Raw genomic sequence first — 16942 nt, 5'->3', positions numbered from 1 at the left:
TTAGTCATTCAATCCATGAACCTGGAATGTCCTTCCATTTATTTAGGCTTTCTTTGATGTCTTTTAATCTTGTTTTGTTAATTTTATGTGTACAAGTCCTTTACATCTTTGGTTAAGTCCATTCCTGGATATTTGATTTTCTTAATTGTTATTGTGAATGGAATTTTTTCTAGAATTTCTCTTCAAATCACTCATTAGTAGTGTACAGAAATGCTTCTGATATTTGCATGCTTATCTTGTGCCTGACTCTTTGCTGAACAAAACTCTAGAAGCTTTGTTGTAGTTTTTGTAACTTCCTACACATATATATATGAGTATACCATGTGCAATTAGTGAGAGTTTTGCTCCCTCCTTTACAATTTAGATGCCTTTAATTTATTTTCCTTGGCAAATTACTCTGGTTGAAACTTCCAGCACAATGTTGAATAACCGTGGTAACAGTGGGCATTTTTATCTTGTTCCTGATCTCAGAGCAAAAGCTTTCTGTCTTTCACCATTGAGTACAATGTTAGCTATGGTTATTTCATCTTGAGGAAGTTTCCTTACATCCCTATTTTCAAGGTGTTTTTTAATCAAGAAAGGATGCTGGGCTTTACCAAATATTTTTATATGCATTATTTGAGATGCTCATTTGGTTTTTACCCATCATTTTGTTAGTGTGGTGTAATTTCATTAATATATTTTCTTGTGTAGAACTACACTTGCAGACTTGGAAAAAAACCCACTGGGTCATGGTGTATAGTTCTTTTAATGTGCTGTTAAATTTGATTTGCAATTTTTTGAGGATTTTTGCATCTATATTCATAAGAAAAAATTGGCCTGTTGTTTTCTGTATTTGTGGTATGTTTATCTGGTTTTGGTATTTGGTTTATGTTGACCTCATATAATAAATTAGGTAATATTCCCTTCTACTCAATTTTTTTGGAAGAGTTTGAGCGTGATTGGTACTAATTTTTTTTTTTTTTTTGAGTTCTTGGTAGAATTCAATTGTGAAGGCATCTGGTCTTGGGGTTTTCTTTGTTTGGAGGTTTTTGATGACCCATTCAATCTCCCTACTTGTAATTGATCTATTGAGATCTTCTAGAGTCAGTGTTGGTTGCTTGTCTGCTTCTAGGAATTTATCCATTTCATCTAATTTGTCTAATTTGTGGCATACATTTTTAATAAAATCCTTTAATGATCCTTTTTATTTGTATGGGGTCAGCAGTAATGTCTTCTTACTAATTTTTTATTTTATTTATTTGCATCTTTTTTCTTTTTTCCTTTGGTATTCTAGCTAAGAGTTTGTCAATTTTATTGACCAACTCAAAAAAAAAACTTTGAATTTTGTTAGTTCTAGCTATTGTTTTATATTCTCAATTTCATTTATTTCTGCTCTCATGTTTTTATTTCTTTCCTTTTGCTTGTTTTGGAGTTAGTTTGCAGTTCTTTATATAGTTCCTTTGGGTGTGCAATTAGGTCTTTAATTTTAGCTCTTTCTTATTTTTAAATGTGGATTAAGGTTTTAAATTTCACCCTCAGCACTGTTTCTGCTGCATCCAATATGTTTTGATATGTTGTATTCTCATTTTCATTCATCTAGTAATATTTACTGATTTCCCTTGCAATTTCTTCTTTGTCCCACTGATTAAGGGTGTTTGAATTAAATTCCATATATTTTTTAATTTTAGTTAACCACCTTTTATTGATTTCCAGCTTCATTTAGTTATGGTAACAGAAAGTGCTTTCTGTAATTCCAATATTTAAAATTTATTGATACTTATTTTGTGACTTCACATGTGGTTTATCTTGGAGAAAGATCCATGCACACTTGAAAAGAATATACATCCTGCTGTTTGGTGGTGCAATGTTCTATATATGCCTGTTACATCTAATTTATTTAACATATTATACAGGTTTTCTGTTTACTTAGATGTTCTATCTTTTGATGAAAGCAGTGTCCAAGTATTATTGTAGAGATGAATATTTCTCCCTTCCATTTTGCCAGTATTTGGTGTGTAAATATTTCCATTTGTTATTTCTTCTTGGTGAACTCCCCCTTTCATTAATATATAGTGTTCTTATCTGTCTCATAACAATTTTCCATTTAAGGTCTATTTTGTTGATATTAATATTGCTACCACAATACTAATATTTTTAATTACTATTTTCATGTAGTAACTTTCTCCAAACTAACACTTTCAACCTCTTTGTGTCTTTGGGTCTAAAGTGAGTTTCTTTTAATGAGCATATATTTGGCTCATGCTTTTTTTGTATGCTGCATGTGAGTATCCCCTTATTGCAGCACAATTTGCTGATTTTTTTTGGTTTGCTTGCTTGTTTGTTTGAGAAATGCATGGGCTGGGAACCGAACCCAGGTCTCCTGCATGGCAGGCAAGAATTCTCCTACTGCACCACATTTGCACCCCACCTGGCTCATGCTTTTTAACACACTCTACCAGCCTGTGTCTTCTAATTAGGGAATTTAATCCATACACTTTCAATGTTACTACTGTAACATCAGCAATTATTTCAGTCATTTTATCCTTTTTTTATGTCATATCTTTTTGGTCTCACTTTTTACCCTTTTAGTTACTGTTACTATTAATCTTCATTTCTTCACACTACTCCAAGCCACTCTCTCCTGTCTTATCCTTTCAGCTTACAGAACTCCTCTTAGTTTTTTTGTTGGGTAGGTGTTTTGTTGATGAGCTCTCTCAGCTATTGTTTATTTGAGAATATTGTAAACTTCTCCTCATTTTTGTCAGATGAATAACTTTTGCTGGACAGTTTTTCTCTTTCAGTACTTCAAATATATAATGCTACTGCCTTCTTTTCTCCATGGTTCCTGATGAGAAATTGCATTTATTCTTATTGTGTACTCCTCATATGTGATGAATCACTGTTATCTTGATACTTTCAGACTTTTCTCTTTGGTCCTTATTATTTACTATGGCCCCAGAGTAGGTCTGTTATGATTTATTCTGTTTGGAGTACAGTGCACATCTTGGGCATGTAAATTTATGTCCTTTATAAGAGTTAGGAAGTATTATGCTATTATTTCCTCAAATATTCTTTCTGCCCCCTTTCTCTTCTCTTCTTCTGGGACATCAATAATGCTTAAGTTTGTGTGCTTTGTGCTGTCATTCAGATCCCAGAGAACCTGCTCAATTTTTCCCATTCTTTTCTCTACTTGTTCTTCTGTCTATATAACTTTGATTGTCCAGCCCTCTAATTTGCCAATTCTTTATTCTGCCTATTTAAATCTGCTCTTGTATGCCCCTAGAATGTTTTTAATCTCTTCTATTGTCTTTTCCAAAATTTGTATTATGTTCTTTTTATTCATTAAAATTTCTCTTTATGCTTGCAGATTGTCTTCTTAATATTCATTATCTCCTTAGTCATATTTCTCTGTATCTCCTTGAATTGATTTAGGAGATTTGTTTCAGCATCTTTGATTAGTTGTTCTAAATTCTAAATCTCCACTGAGATTTTAATTTATTCCTGTAACTAAGACATATATTCCTGTTTCTTAGAATGACTTGTAATTTTTTTTCTTTCTAGGCATCAGATTATCTTGATGAAATTGCTCTGAAAGTTAGTTTGTCTCTCTTGCCTAGTTTTTTATTATGATTGGCTTTGTGTTAAGGCTCTTCTTGGATACTCAATTTAAGTTATTTTAGATATTTAGATAGTCTATTTTTAACTGATGGGATTTTGACACCTGTTATTTACATGATTCTTGCCCTGCAGCTGCAGCACAATTGCTGTGATTGTGCTTTTTGTACAATTGTTTCACCTTCAAGAGAAAGCTCCCTTTCCTCTGTTCCTTCTCTGGGTTTATTGATCTGTTGTTTGTTTTTGCTTGGCCACTTTAGTTTTTTATGTTCCTTTTATTGTTTCTAGTATTGTTTTCTTTGACTTGAAGGTCAAATTCTGGGAGAAGGGTAACCTTGGAAAGGACTTTCCCAAGTCATTATTTTCCAACCAACAGGGACCCACGATGGAGCACAGACTGACTTCCATGTGTCCTGGGAAGGGATTAGGAAGGGGAGGAAAAGTCTCTTTTCTTGGCATGGGCAGGCACCAGGAACTGAACCACCCCTACCACACCTCATTTCTTCCAGAACTATAATAAGACTAAAGTCCCAACAGGCTCCTAAAGGTGAGGTACAAAGAATCACACATGAGGAGGTATATTATACTCCAAAAGAACTGTGTGAATTTTCTAATTTATATAGACAGAAATTGGGAGAATATGTGCAGCAATAGATTTTAAGGGTGTGGGATGATAGTGGGAGGAATATAAGGCTGGATCAGGCTGAATTTATTGATATGGGCCCACTAAGCAGAGATTCTGCATTCAATGTTATAGCTCAGAGGGTTAGAAAAGATATTAACAGTTTGTTTGGGTGGTTGATTGAAACATGGATCAAAAGGTGGCCATCATTACCTGAGGTTGAAATGCCAGAACTGCCCTGGTATAATGTGGATGAGGGGATCCAGAGGCTTAGAGAAATTGGAATGTTAGAGTGTATTTATCATGCAAAGCCTGCTCTTATACCCCAGGAATATCCAGAAGATTCATCTTTTACCAGAACAGTGAGAAATAAATTTGTCAGACTAGTGCCATCATCTGTGAAGAGCTCTGTAGCTGCACTTCTCTGCAGGTGAGATATTACTGTGGGAACTGCTGTCACTGAGTTGGAATCCTTAAACAGAATGGGGATGACTGGATCCTAAGTTGGCAGAAGCCATGTGGCAGCACTTAATCACCAAAGACAGGGTAGATGTGGCTATTATAATAGGCAGCAAACTCAAAGCAGGAGTCAAAATTATACGACTCACAGAGATTTGTGGCATTGGCTAGTAAATGAAGGGGGTACCTAGAAATACAATAGAAGAGCAGTCTACTAAATTCTTGTTTGCGCTATATAAACAAAATAGTTCTAGGTCAAGTGAACAGAAGTCTAACTTGAATAACAAAAACACAGAGTCACGACCCCTTAATCAATTTCCAGACTTGAGACAGTTCACAGACACAGAGCCTCTTGAATAAAGGGGTGGCCAGGTCCCCTTGGTGTAGAACCCTGTTACACTGCCACAAATTTATAATTTTAATCTTCTTCCAAGCCTTCCCCAGGGAGACTGATGGCCTTTTACTAGGGTAACTGTGCATTGGTGAAAAGGAAATGATCAGATATTTTGGGGATTCTTAGAAACTGGTTCAGAAGTGACATTAATTCCAGGAAACCCAAAATATAACTCTGGTCCACCAGTCAGAGTGGGGGAACATGGAGGCCAGGTGATCAATGAAGTTTTAACTCAGATCTGTCTCACAGTGGGTCCAGTGGGCCCCCAGACCCATTCTGTAGTTATTTCCCCAGTTCCATAATGTATAATTGGAATAAACATACTGAGCAACTGGCAGAATCCCCACGTTGGCTCTCTAACTCATGGAGTGGGGGCTATTATAGTGGGAAAGGCCAAGTGGAAGCCACTAGAACTGCCCTTACCAAGAAAAATAGTAAATCAGAAACTATACTGGATTCTTTGAGGGATTACAGAGATTACTGTCACTCTTAAGGTCTTGAAGGATGCAGGGGGTGGTGATTCCCACCACATCTCCATTCAACTCTCCTATTTGGCCTGTATAGAAAACATATGGGTCTTGGACAATGACCAACCTATGTGTCATAAGCTAACCAGGTGGTAACTCCAATTGCAGCTGCTGTTCCAGATGTAGTATAATTGCTTGAGCAAATCAATACATTCCCTGGTAACTGGTATGCAGCTATTGATCTGGCAAATGCTTTTTTCTCAATAGCTATAGTAAGGACAAGCAGAAACACTTTGCTTTCAGCTGGCAAGATGAGCAATATACTTTCACTGACCTACCTCAGGGTTATATCAACTCTCCAGCCCTATGTCATAATCTTGTCCACAGAGACTTTAATCATTTCTGCCTCCCACAAGACATCACACTGGTCCATTACATTGATGATATCATGATGATTGGACCTAGTGAGCAAGAAGTAGAAGCTACTCTAGACTTACTGGTAAGACATTTGAATATCAAAGAATGGGAATAAATCCAACAAAAATGCAGGGGCCTTCCATCTCAGTGAAATTTCTAGGTGTACAGTGGTGTGGAGCAGGTCGAGATAACCTTTCTAAGGTGAAGGATAAGTTGTTGTATCTGGCCCCTCCTATGACCAGAAAAGAGGCACAATGCCCAGTTGGTTTCTATGGATTTTTGTGACAACATATTCCTCATATGGGCATGCTACTCCAACCTATTGATCAAGTGACCAGAAATGCTGCTAATTTTGAGTGGGGACCTGAACAAGAGGAGACTCCGTGACAGGCCCAAGCTGCTCTGCCACTTGGGCCATATGATCCAGCAGATCCAGTGGTGCTGGAGTTGTCAGTGTCAAATAAAGATGCTGTCTAGAGCCTTTGGCAGGCCCCTATAGGAGAATCACAATGCAGACCCTTAGGATTTTGGAGCAAAGTCTTATCATCTGCTGCAGATAACTACTCTCCTTTTGAGAAACAGCTTTTGGCCTGTTACTGGACCTTAGTAGAGACTGAATGCTTAACTTTGGGCCACCAACTTACCATGAGACCTGAGTTGCCTATCATGAGCAGGGTGTTGTCTGACCCACCAAGCCATAAAGTTGGGCTTGTGCAGCAGCACTCTTTTGTAAAATGGAAATGGTATATATGAGATAGGGCCAGAGCAGGTCCTGAAGGCACAAGTAAGTTAGATGAGGAAGTGGCCCAAATGCCTGCCCATGACCTCCACTCCTGCCACATTACCTTCTCTTTCCCAGATCAGAGCTATGGCCTCTTGGGGAGTTCCTCACAGTGACTTGACTGAGGAAGAGAAAACTCAGGCTTGGTTTATAGATGTTCCAGCACAGTATGCAGGTCTGTGCTGTAATTATCCAAAAGTGGACAATTACAGCACTACAACCCGTTTCTAGGGTGTCCTTGAAGGACAGTGGTGAGGGGAAATCTTCACAGTGGGCAGAACTTTGAGCAGTGCACTTGGTTGTTCATTTTGCTTGGAAAGAAAACTGGCCAGAGGTTCATTTGTGTACTCACTCATGGGCTGTTGCTAATGGTTTTGCTGGATGGTCAGGGACTTGAAAGACAATAATTGGAAAATTGGTGACAAAGAGATCTGGGGAAGAAGTATGCGGATAGACCTTTCTGAGTGGGCTAAAAACATGAAGATATTTGTGTCCCATGTGAATGTGCACCAGAAGGTGACATCAGCAGAGGAAGGTTTAAATAATAAAGTGGATAAGTTGACCCATTCTGTGGATACCAGTCAACCCCTTTCCCCAGCAACTCTTGTCATTGCCCAATGGGCTCATGAACAATTTGGTCATGGTGGTAGGGATGGAGCTTATGCATAGGTTCAGAAACAAGGACTTCCACTCACCAAGGCTGACTTGGCTATAGCCACTACTGAGTGAACAATCTGCCAGCAGCAGAGATCCACATTCAGCTCCCAATATGCACCATTCCCTGAGCTGACCAGCCAGCCACATGGTGGCAGGTTGATTACATTAGACCACTCCCTTCATAGAAGACACAATGATTTGTTCTAATTGGAATAGACACACACTCTGGATATGGGTTTGCTTTCCCTGCATGCAATGTTTCTGCCAAAACTACCATCTGTGGGCTTACAGAATGCCTTATCCATCATCATGGTATTCCCCACAGCATTGCTTCTGATCAAGGGACACATTTCACAGCAATGAAGTTCAGGAATGGGCTCATGCTCATGGAATTCTCTAGTCTTACCATGTACCCCATCATCTAGAAGCAGCTAGATTGATAGCTTATGATTAAAAAATCAATTACAGTGCTAACTAGGTGGCAATACCTTGAAGGGCTGGGGTAATGTTCTCCAGGAAGCTGTATATGCTCTGAATCAGCATCTACTTTATGGTGCTGTTTCTCCCATAGCCAGGATCCATGGATCCAGGAACCAAGGGGTGGAAATGGGAGTGGAACCACTCACTATTACCCCTAGTGATCCACTAGGAAAACTTTTTCTTCCTGTCCCTGAAACCCTGAGTTCTGCTGGTCTACAGGTTTTAGTTCCAAAGCAGGAGTGCTTCCATCAGGAGAAACAATGATTTCATTGAACCGGAACTGAAGACTGCCACCTGATTACTTTGGACTACTCATGTCCCTGGATCAACAAGCCAAGAAGGGAATTACATTATTGACTGGGGTGATTGACTCTGGCTATCAGGTGGAAATAGGTCTGCAACTACACAATAGAGGTAAAGTAGAGTTTTCCTGGAATATAGGAGATCCCCTAGGGCATCTTTTATTACTACCATGCACTGTGTTTAAAATCAATGGAAAACTTCAATCACCCAATCCAGGCAGGACTACCAATGGCTCTTAAACTTCAGTAATGAAAGTTTGGGTCACCCCACCAGGCAAAGAACCATGGCCAGCTGAGGGTAAAGGGAACATGGAATGGGTGGTGAAAGAAGGTAGTGAAAAATATGAACTTTGACCACATGATCAGTTACAGAAATGAAGACTGTGATGCTGTTTTCTTAAGGATTTGCACCCTATTCTGGAGAGATTTGATGTGCTTCCAGTTATATTCAGGACAGTTTAGTTTTGTTAGGTCAAAGAAAAAAATGTGTTTTTTTTTTAATTTAGAAATTAGGTGTGGTTTAAGGTGATATGTATAGCTGCCAAGTTGACAAGGGGTGGACTGTCAGGTCATTTTCATGTGTCAACTTGGCCAAGTGGTGGTACCTGTTTGTCCGGTTGGGCAAGTGCTGGCCTATCTGTTTTGATGAGGATATTTCATAGAACTAAATCATGATCATGTCAGCTGCAACCGCAGCTGATTCCATTGGTAATCAGCCAAGGGGGTGTCTTCTACAATGATTGATGTTTAATCTAATCCTGGAAGCCTTTTAGGGAGGATTCAGAAGATACAGGCTCTCTTTCAGCTTTGGTTGGTAAGCCTCACCTGTGGAGTTCATCCAGGGCCTCCATCGGAATCATCAGCTTCGCAGCCTGCCCTGTGGATTTTGAACTGTTCATTCCCATGGTTTCATGAGACACTTTTATAAATTTTATATTTGTGAGTGTTTCCTGCTGATTCTGTTTCTCCAGAGAACTGTAACTAATACAACCTAGAATATTGTCTTGGTACATAATAAGCACTAATTAAAGGATTTGTATAATATTGGTACTCAACGTATTTAAAATTGTGATAAAATAATTTAGAACAAATAATAGTGTTTGGACAGGGTGCTGAGCAAATTGAGAAAGGATTGCGGTATATAAATGTGCTTGGTAAGACATTTCATTATTTAAAAATATTATATTGTGACAATAAAAATAAAACATAAAATAATAATGGAGATTTAATTTGCATAAAAATTACACCCTCTCATGTGAAAGCACCTGCAGGAGAGGAACTTGGAGGTGCAGGTTGGAGGAAATAATGGGGAGGAACTGGAGATATTGCAATGACACTTTCCCCATAATTTGTTTTTGTGAAAGTTGAATCCAGTGATTATATTTGCTAATATATAAGTAGTCTTATGGGTAGCCTGAGAGCCTAAGGACCACTGGTAAAAGTGGCTTCTGTGCAGATAATGTGAAAAAAATAAAGGGATGCACTGGAAAGATCACTGGAGATGATGTCAAAAGAGCAGAGTCTCAGACTTTGCTTTGTCATTACCTATGATCCTTATCTTCTCCTTACTTCTCTAGGAAGGCCTCATTTTCTTCATTTATAAGACAGAGCTATAAACATTTGTGAGTAATGATATAAAAGCTAGCTATTAAAATTAAAATACTATGCAATTTTGCTGGCATTATTATTACTATTAATAGAAATAAAAATAATCAGGAACATGCAGTCTCTACCCTTAAGAAATTTTCAATCAAATAGAGCATGGCTAATGTATAAGTGCTACAATTTAGTGGCCACAAGAAGCAAAGAGACTCAAAGGCAGGAAGTTTCACATTGGAGGTGTGAAGGAGGTGGTTTTTGAGGCTGGCCATTGAGGCTGGCCGTGGAGGTAGGATTTGGACATTTGACAATGTGGACAGGATACAAGGTGAAGAGAACAGCAGGGTTATAATGAAACGACCAAGAAGGGATTTGATTTAACTGGGACACAGGACTCATAAAGTAAATTAGTGGGGAATATGAATGGAAAATTAGATGGATTCAGATCATAGGTTAATTAGCTTGAGGATTTGGGGATTTTTTCTGTTGGAAGTGCCCAAGAAAGGGAATTTTAATCTGCAATGTGCCTCAGTTGGAGAGGTGGCTTTGTGTAGGGGTCTCTGGATTGGGGAGCGATAGGAATTGTGAGTAGCTTTAAGAAGTTAGTGTTGTAGCCTGGGGTGAGAATGATGGTGATGATAAAACAGTAATTGCAATGGCTAGTTATCAAGTTATTACTACATTTTAGGCACATTATAGGCCTTATCTCATATAATTCTCCTCTGTATGGCCCATTATTTGGCCTCCTTTTAAATTTGAGGGATCTGAGACTCAAAGAGTTGTAAGCATCTTGCAACTTACAGGTTGCAACTAGGTCAAGAACTGGCATTCAAATGTAGGGATGCCTCCCATAAAATCCAAGTTTTTCAACATAATAATGATCAGACATGTAGTCTTTCCCACAGCTTCCATTTTTATAGATTGATTTAGTTTCCTAGGTTTTCAGGATTTTTTTTTTCCTGTTTGGAAGTTCTTTCTGCTTTGTTTTGCTTTAAATGGTGAGGGGTCAATGAGCATCAATGACAGGAATAACTCTTCTGCCCTACATCAGTTTACATGTGCCTTGACTACCCCCAGGGCTAGTCAGTCCCTCTTTGTGGCCTAAGAACTAACTTCCAGAGCTGAACAGTAATGATTACCAGGAAGTTTTTTTATTTAAAACTATCTTGACTAATTAGTTCCTCTGAAACTTGTTTAGGAGTTTAGGAGCCAGGGAAATAATTTCTTTCAAGCTTGGTAATTGCTCATCTCTGAGAGCCCAATCAATTTTAATAATGCCCTAGACATCTCATTAGAAAGGGACTCAGTAACAGCTGTTATTCTTTGGAGACTGTCTCACACTAGCAAGAATAGTTAGCAATTTTCTCTCATTATTTCTTTGAAGAGATAACTGCTGGGTCTCCAGGTTCCAAACTCATACATAGTTTTTTAAGTCACAGAAAATTGCTTTACTGGTGATCTGGGTTGAGTCTTTTCTTTGGCAGCTGAGGGAGCTAAGAACTAATGTTGGCCGAGAATCTCTTCAAGATCACAGAACAAACTAGAAACACACTTAGGCTTAGAACCTGGCCTCTTGATATTTAGGGCAATTACTCCTTTTTCCACATATTAAAAAAGGGAGAATGGAAGGAAGGAAAGAAAGATGAAATAGCTATCACATTAGAAAGGGAATATTAAACATTTTATGATTAAATTATGATGCTTCCCAAAGGACCTTCCATATAACATAAAGAATAATAAGAAAATGTGTTATTTAAATGTATAAATCCATGGTAGGACAGTAAAGGTTATTTTAAAGGGGTTGGGACTTCCTTGTACTTTGCTATAAAGCCAATAAGTTAAAATGAATAGCTTTGACTACTAGGGAAATAGTGATACTTGGTTCCTCCCCTCTACTCTGCTATTTTTTTCTAATCCACTTTAAAAATAAAATTCCCTGGACCTCACCAGGGTAGAAATATTTTGACTGATACAAAGTCATATACACACTTTATAAGAAATTAAATATAGCATTTGCTATCATATATTTCCTTTCATAGTTATATTCATTCAAAATTTATGACATGTATATGTATATAAATGTATATGACATGATAGGGCACATACATGACAGGACAAAAATTATATTAGCTGTGGCCAATGACCCCTGTTAATGAGGGAAGACCTGAAATGATGAGTTTAAAATAATTGGATACCAGAGCTAAAAATTAAGATAAAGATGAGAAAGTTGCAATAAAAACTCATGTGGAATTTTCTCTCTTTGATGAATCATGAAAAACACTCATAATTTCTGGTCTGTACTTAGCAATGTTTATACTATTTATTTTCCATTATTTTCCTTTATATTGAAAAAAACATGTATGTTATTGGTAAACATTCCAATAAGATATGTTAATGAGCACACAGGTAGAGCTAAGTGATCATCACAGCTCAGCTTTCCAGTTTCCCCCCAAAATGATTATTCTCAATGGTGGCTTATGTTTCTTTCCAGAAGATTTTTATCCATTTACAAGGGTAGTCATGAATATAACTCTAAATATACACACTCAGGCAAATGGAAAACTATTGTACACATTGTTCTTTGTTTTTTTAATTAAAAATGAGAAAATGACCTTTTATTAGCATATTAATTAATTCAACAAATATTTATCAAGAGGTATTGTGCTAAGTGTTATGCAGAGAGTTTTACTAGGGCACAGAAGTAATACATTGGTGAACAAAACCATATACGGATACAGCTTTATTGACACAGTTTGAGGAACAGACAGGAAATTTATAATTACAAATACATGTAAATTTTATAGCACTGTCAGTGCCATGAAGTAGGGATTCCTGGTCATGGAGTCATTGAAGGATGTGAATTTTATGAAAAAAGTATTCAGAGCAGCAGGGCCTGTCTCATGGAAGATGTTTGCTTGTTGAACTTATGTATGAATACACTAAATATGTGACATTCCTTTTGTTTTAGCTTGCAAATACTGCCAGAATACAATATACCTGAAATCAGTTGGTTTTTATAAAGGGGATTTATTAAGTTGCAAGTTTACTTTCTAAGACTATGAAAATGTCTATACTAAGGCATCCAGAGAAAGATGACTTGACTTATGAAAGGCCGATGGCATCTTGAATACGTCTTTCAGCTGGGAAGGCACATGGCTGTGGTTGAGATCTGCTGATCCTTTGGCTTCTGGTTTCAAACTGCTTCCATAGGGCCATGTTTTTCTTCATCTCTAAATACCCCTGTCTGTGCCAGCTCTAAGATTTTTCCAAAATGGTCCCCTCTTAAAGGATTCCAGTAAGTGGATTAAGACCCATCTTGAATGGGCAGAGACACATCTCCATGGAAACCATCTAATCAGAAAATCCTACCCACAATTGTGTGGGTCACATCTCCATGGAAACAACTTAAGAAAAAAGATCCCACCTATAATTGGGTAGGTCACATCTCCATGGAAATGAACTTAATCAAATGGTCCCACCCTAAACAATAGGTTTATTGTTTGGAATAAGATTAGAAGTTTGGAATAAGATTAGAAGAACATGACTTTTCTCAGGTATAAAACACTTTCAAACCAGCATATTCCACCATCTGGACCTCAAAAAGATATGTTTTTTCCACATACAAATATATTCACTCTGTCACAGTACCACAAAAGAGCACAAAAGACCACAATACCACAAGAGTATTTCAGTGACAGTACAACAATATAAATAGCATACAAAGTCAGGAAAAGTACAAAATCTCATCATAATTACAGGTGTGGTCCTAAGGTAAAATTCTCCTCTGGCCCTGGACCTCTGAAAACTCAGAAAAAATTATCTGCTGCCAACATACAAAGGAGGGATAGTCATAGTAAAAAAAGTTCCCATTTCCATAGGGAGAAATTGGAAGGAAAGCAGGGGTCACTGGAGCCAAACACTTCTGAAAACCTGCAGGATAAACTTCATTAGATTTCAAAGTCTAAGAGTCTTTATCATCCTTGGGACTTGGAAAAGGTGTAGTCCCATCCTCTATAAGGACTTACACAGTGGTCCTGTTCTCTCCAGAGACTGAAATAAGGGTTGCAACATGGGGGGAATATTTATAATATGTTGCTTGCAGCTATAATTTTTTACCACTAGATTATCTTCCTTGAGGGTAGGGGCTACATTTTTGTTTACTTTTGATTTCTCCTTTTTTTTTAATCAATTTCTGTGCCTGTTGAGTGGTAGATATATTTGATTTTTAAATGAATGACCAAAACTACTCTGTTTTACTGTGGATAGAATATGTTACAGTTCAAGTTTTTGGAAAATTTAATCTTTCCTCTTAAGTGGTGACTCTGAGATTCAGGTTCTTTCTGTGTTTGACCCTATCATTAAAATACATAACTATCATTACTTGACAGGAAAGGGAGAGAAAGGATGGGTGCATGTATATTGGATTTTATGGCCAGAAAAAAAGCAACATACCTCCCTTTTGTTCATATCCTATTGGCCAGAATGTAGTCATGTGGTTCCAGCTTAACTAAGAAGGAATCTGGGAAATGTAGGCATCCTCCATGACTACATTTCCATCTAAAGATAGAGTAGATGGGTTTGTTGTGCATCTAGCCTGTGCATGTCACTCAGTATAGGGTAAGCTCCTTAAAAGCAAAATATCTTCCTTTTTTTTGTGTGTTTTTTTTTGCATGGGCAAGCACCAGTAGCTGAACCTAGATCTCCAACATGGCAGACAAGAATTCTGCCACTGAGCCACTGTCACACCACCCCAAAGCAGAAACATCTTTTAAAAGATTTTAAATAAAAGAATAAAGCATTTTTCTACAATGTTTGCACACATTGATGCTATTTCATATTTGTTTGAGACAAGCACTCTGATTTGAAATTCTTTAATGTGCTATCCAGTAATCTTTCATTTAGAAGGGTTTTCTAACAATGTTTACAATGAACTATCAGTTATCCTTACTTACTTCCTCCCCTTGGCAATGTTGTCATAGTTTTTAATACTACTCTGCCTCTTCTTTTATTGCTTTTCATAAAAGTAAATTATAAATGCTTTCAATGTTTGCCTGGCAATTATTTTTAGGGATCCAATATAGAAAGTCTAAGTTCTAAGAAATTTCATCTAGTTCTCCCTTTGGAGCCCAAATTCCTTTGGTAAAATCTATCTCAGAAAGTATCAACATTCTAGAAGGCTTTCATTTTGAGGGATGTGGCTCTGATGTATGGACTTTATGGAGAATAGGATAGAATCCATGAGCTGTCTTGAACACATACGAACACTAGTAAACTTTTCCTTGCTCATTTTCAGCAGGAATCTTGGATATCTTAAAGCTGGTCTATATCTTCCCTAGGGATCAATGGACCTCAAGTTATGATCCCTTGTTCTAATACAGGTATAGAAGGTACTTTATGTTGGAGGTAGAACTGGTACAGCATCATACAAATGTATTGCAGGAGTTATGATTATGCAAAGTCTGAAATATCCAAGATTATATTCTCATGGTCTTGAACATGTCATGGTAATTTCTTAGAATCATGTTAGGCAATTACCTTCCTTGAACTATAAGTGAATGAGAACAAGGATTGTGTCTGCTTTTTCTCTGCTGAATCTCCAGTGATTAGCACCTACTAGCCTATGGTCAAGGTTCAATAAATATTTGGTATGTGGGCCAAATGAAGCCTAACTTAATTCTATGTATGGTCTTTGATCTAAAATCAGAACCATGAAACTAAAATAGTAAAATTGGTCAAAAATAATTTAACTTATTCAGTCACTCAGGTATGAAGACCGAGAAAGTCCTTCTGCCAATGCCAACAGGCTGGAGCTGAGAAAGTAGCAGCTGAAAGAGGGCATAGTTAGGACACAGATTATCTCTAGAAACCTGGCCCTCAGACATGTACGTACATAGTTTGTGGAATACTGCAGGGCAAAAATGCAGAAGTAAATTGACTCCTGAAACGGATAAAAAGTTTATTTTTATTTTTGTTCTAATTCACTTGTCATACTGCCCTGAAAAAAGAAACCATTTTATAAATTGGAATTGTATACAAATTCACAAGGTCTTTACTATTCCGTGAAAATTGAGGTGAGGAATATGTCTGTTAATATACAAGGATAACCATATTAACATTTTCTTATATATTATAATAAGGTGTGTGATTGGAATCAATCTTGGGAAATAAAATTAAACATAATGAAATTGTAAATATATATATATGTATTTCAACTATATATCAATTCATAGAACTAATAAAAATTAAGTATCAAAGGGCGATACAATATTTCCAATACAGCTCACTCATGAATGGGGTCATTTTCACAAAATACAATTTCTTAAGGGTTTCATCTTAATTTGTGTATTCTTAATTATCTTTTGAAGCAGCAAATATATTATAATCCATATTGGTATTCTTTTATCCAATTTTTGAATGGGCAAAACTCAGATCTTCAGTGCTCAGTAAACTCATCTGCAACTGAAACATTTATCTAACATGATGTTCCCTGACTTGAAATTCTGCATCATTTTCACAATTGACAGTTTGTTCTTTCATCAGTTTTCATTGTCTTTTCATTATGTTTGCATTGTATTGTCAGATGATAGGATATACATGCAATCGAATGTTATTCAGCCCTTAAATGTAATGACATTCTGAGACATGCTACAACATGGGTGAACCTAGAAACGTCATGCTTAATGAGATAAAGTAGATACAAATATTGAGTGACTCCATTCTGTTATATCTAAAATAAATAAATTGATAAAGATGGAAAGTTGGTCAGGGGTTACCAGGGGTTGGGGGGAGGGGAGAAGGGCGAGTAATTGTTTAATAGGTACAGAATTTCTGTTTAGGGTGATGAAAAACTTTTGGCAATGGATGATGATGAAGTAGGACAGTAATGTAAATGTAAATGATGCCACAGAATTGCACACTTAAAAACGGTAAAATTGGCAACTTCATGCTATATGTATGGTACCACAATTAAAAGTTAAAGTAAATGAAAGGCTGACCTTCAAATAACTTGACTTCTTGGTTCAGAAGATTAGCTAATGTGAAGCAGAAAGTCACAATGCATGTTCTTTTTTATGTTTGAGTTTACTTTTGTTTATAACTTTTGTATCCTAACATAACCATACAATGGCTAATATTTGGGTAATAAATACATATTACAGAGCCTCAAGT

This window comes from Tamandua tetradactyla, chromosome 11 (genome assembly GCF_023851605.1).
Source record: "Tamandua tetradactyla isolate mTamTet1 chromosome 11, mTamTet1.pri, whole genome shotgun sequence".
NCBI classification, from domain to species: domain Eukaryota; kingdom Metazoa; phylum Chordata; class Mammalia; order Pilosa; family Myrmecophagidae; genus Tamandua; species Tamandua tetradactyla.
Note: the sequence above shows the minus strand (reverse complement) of the source record.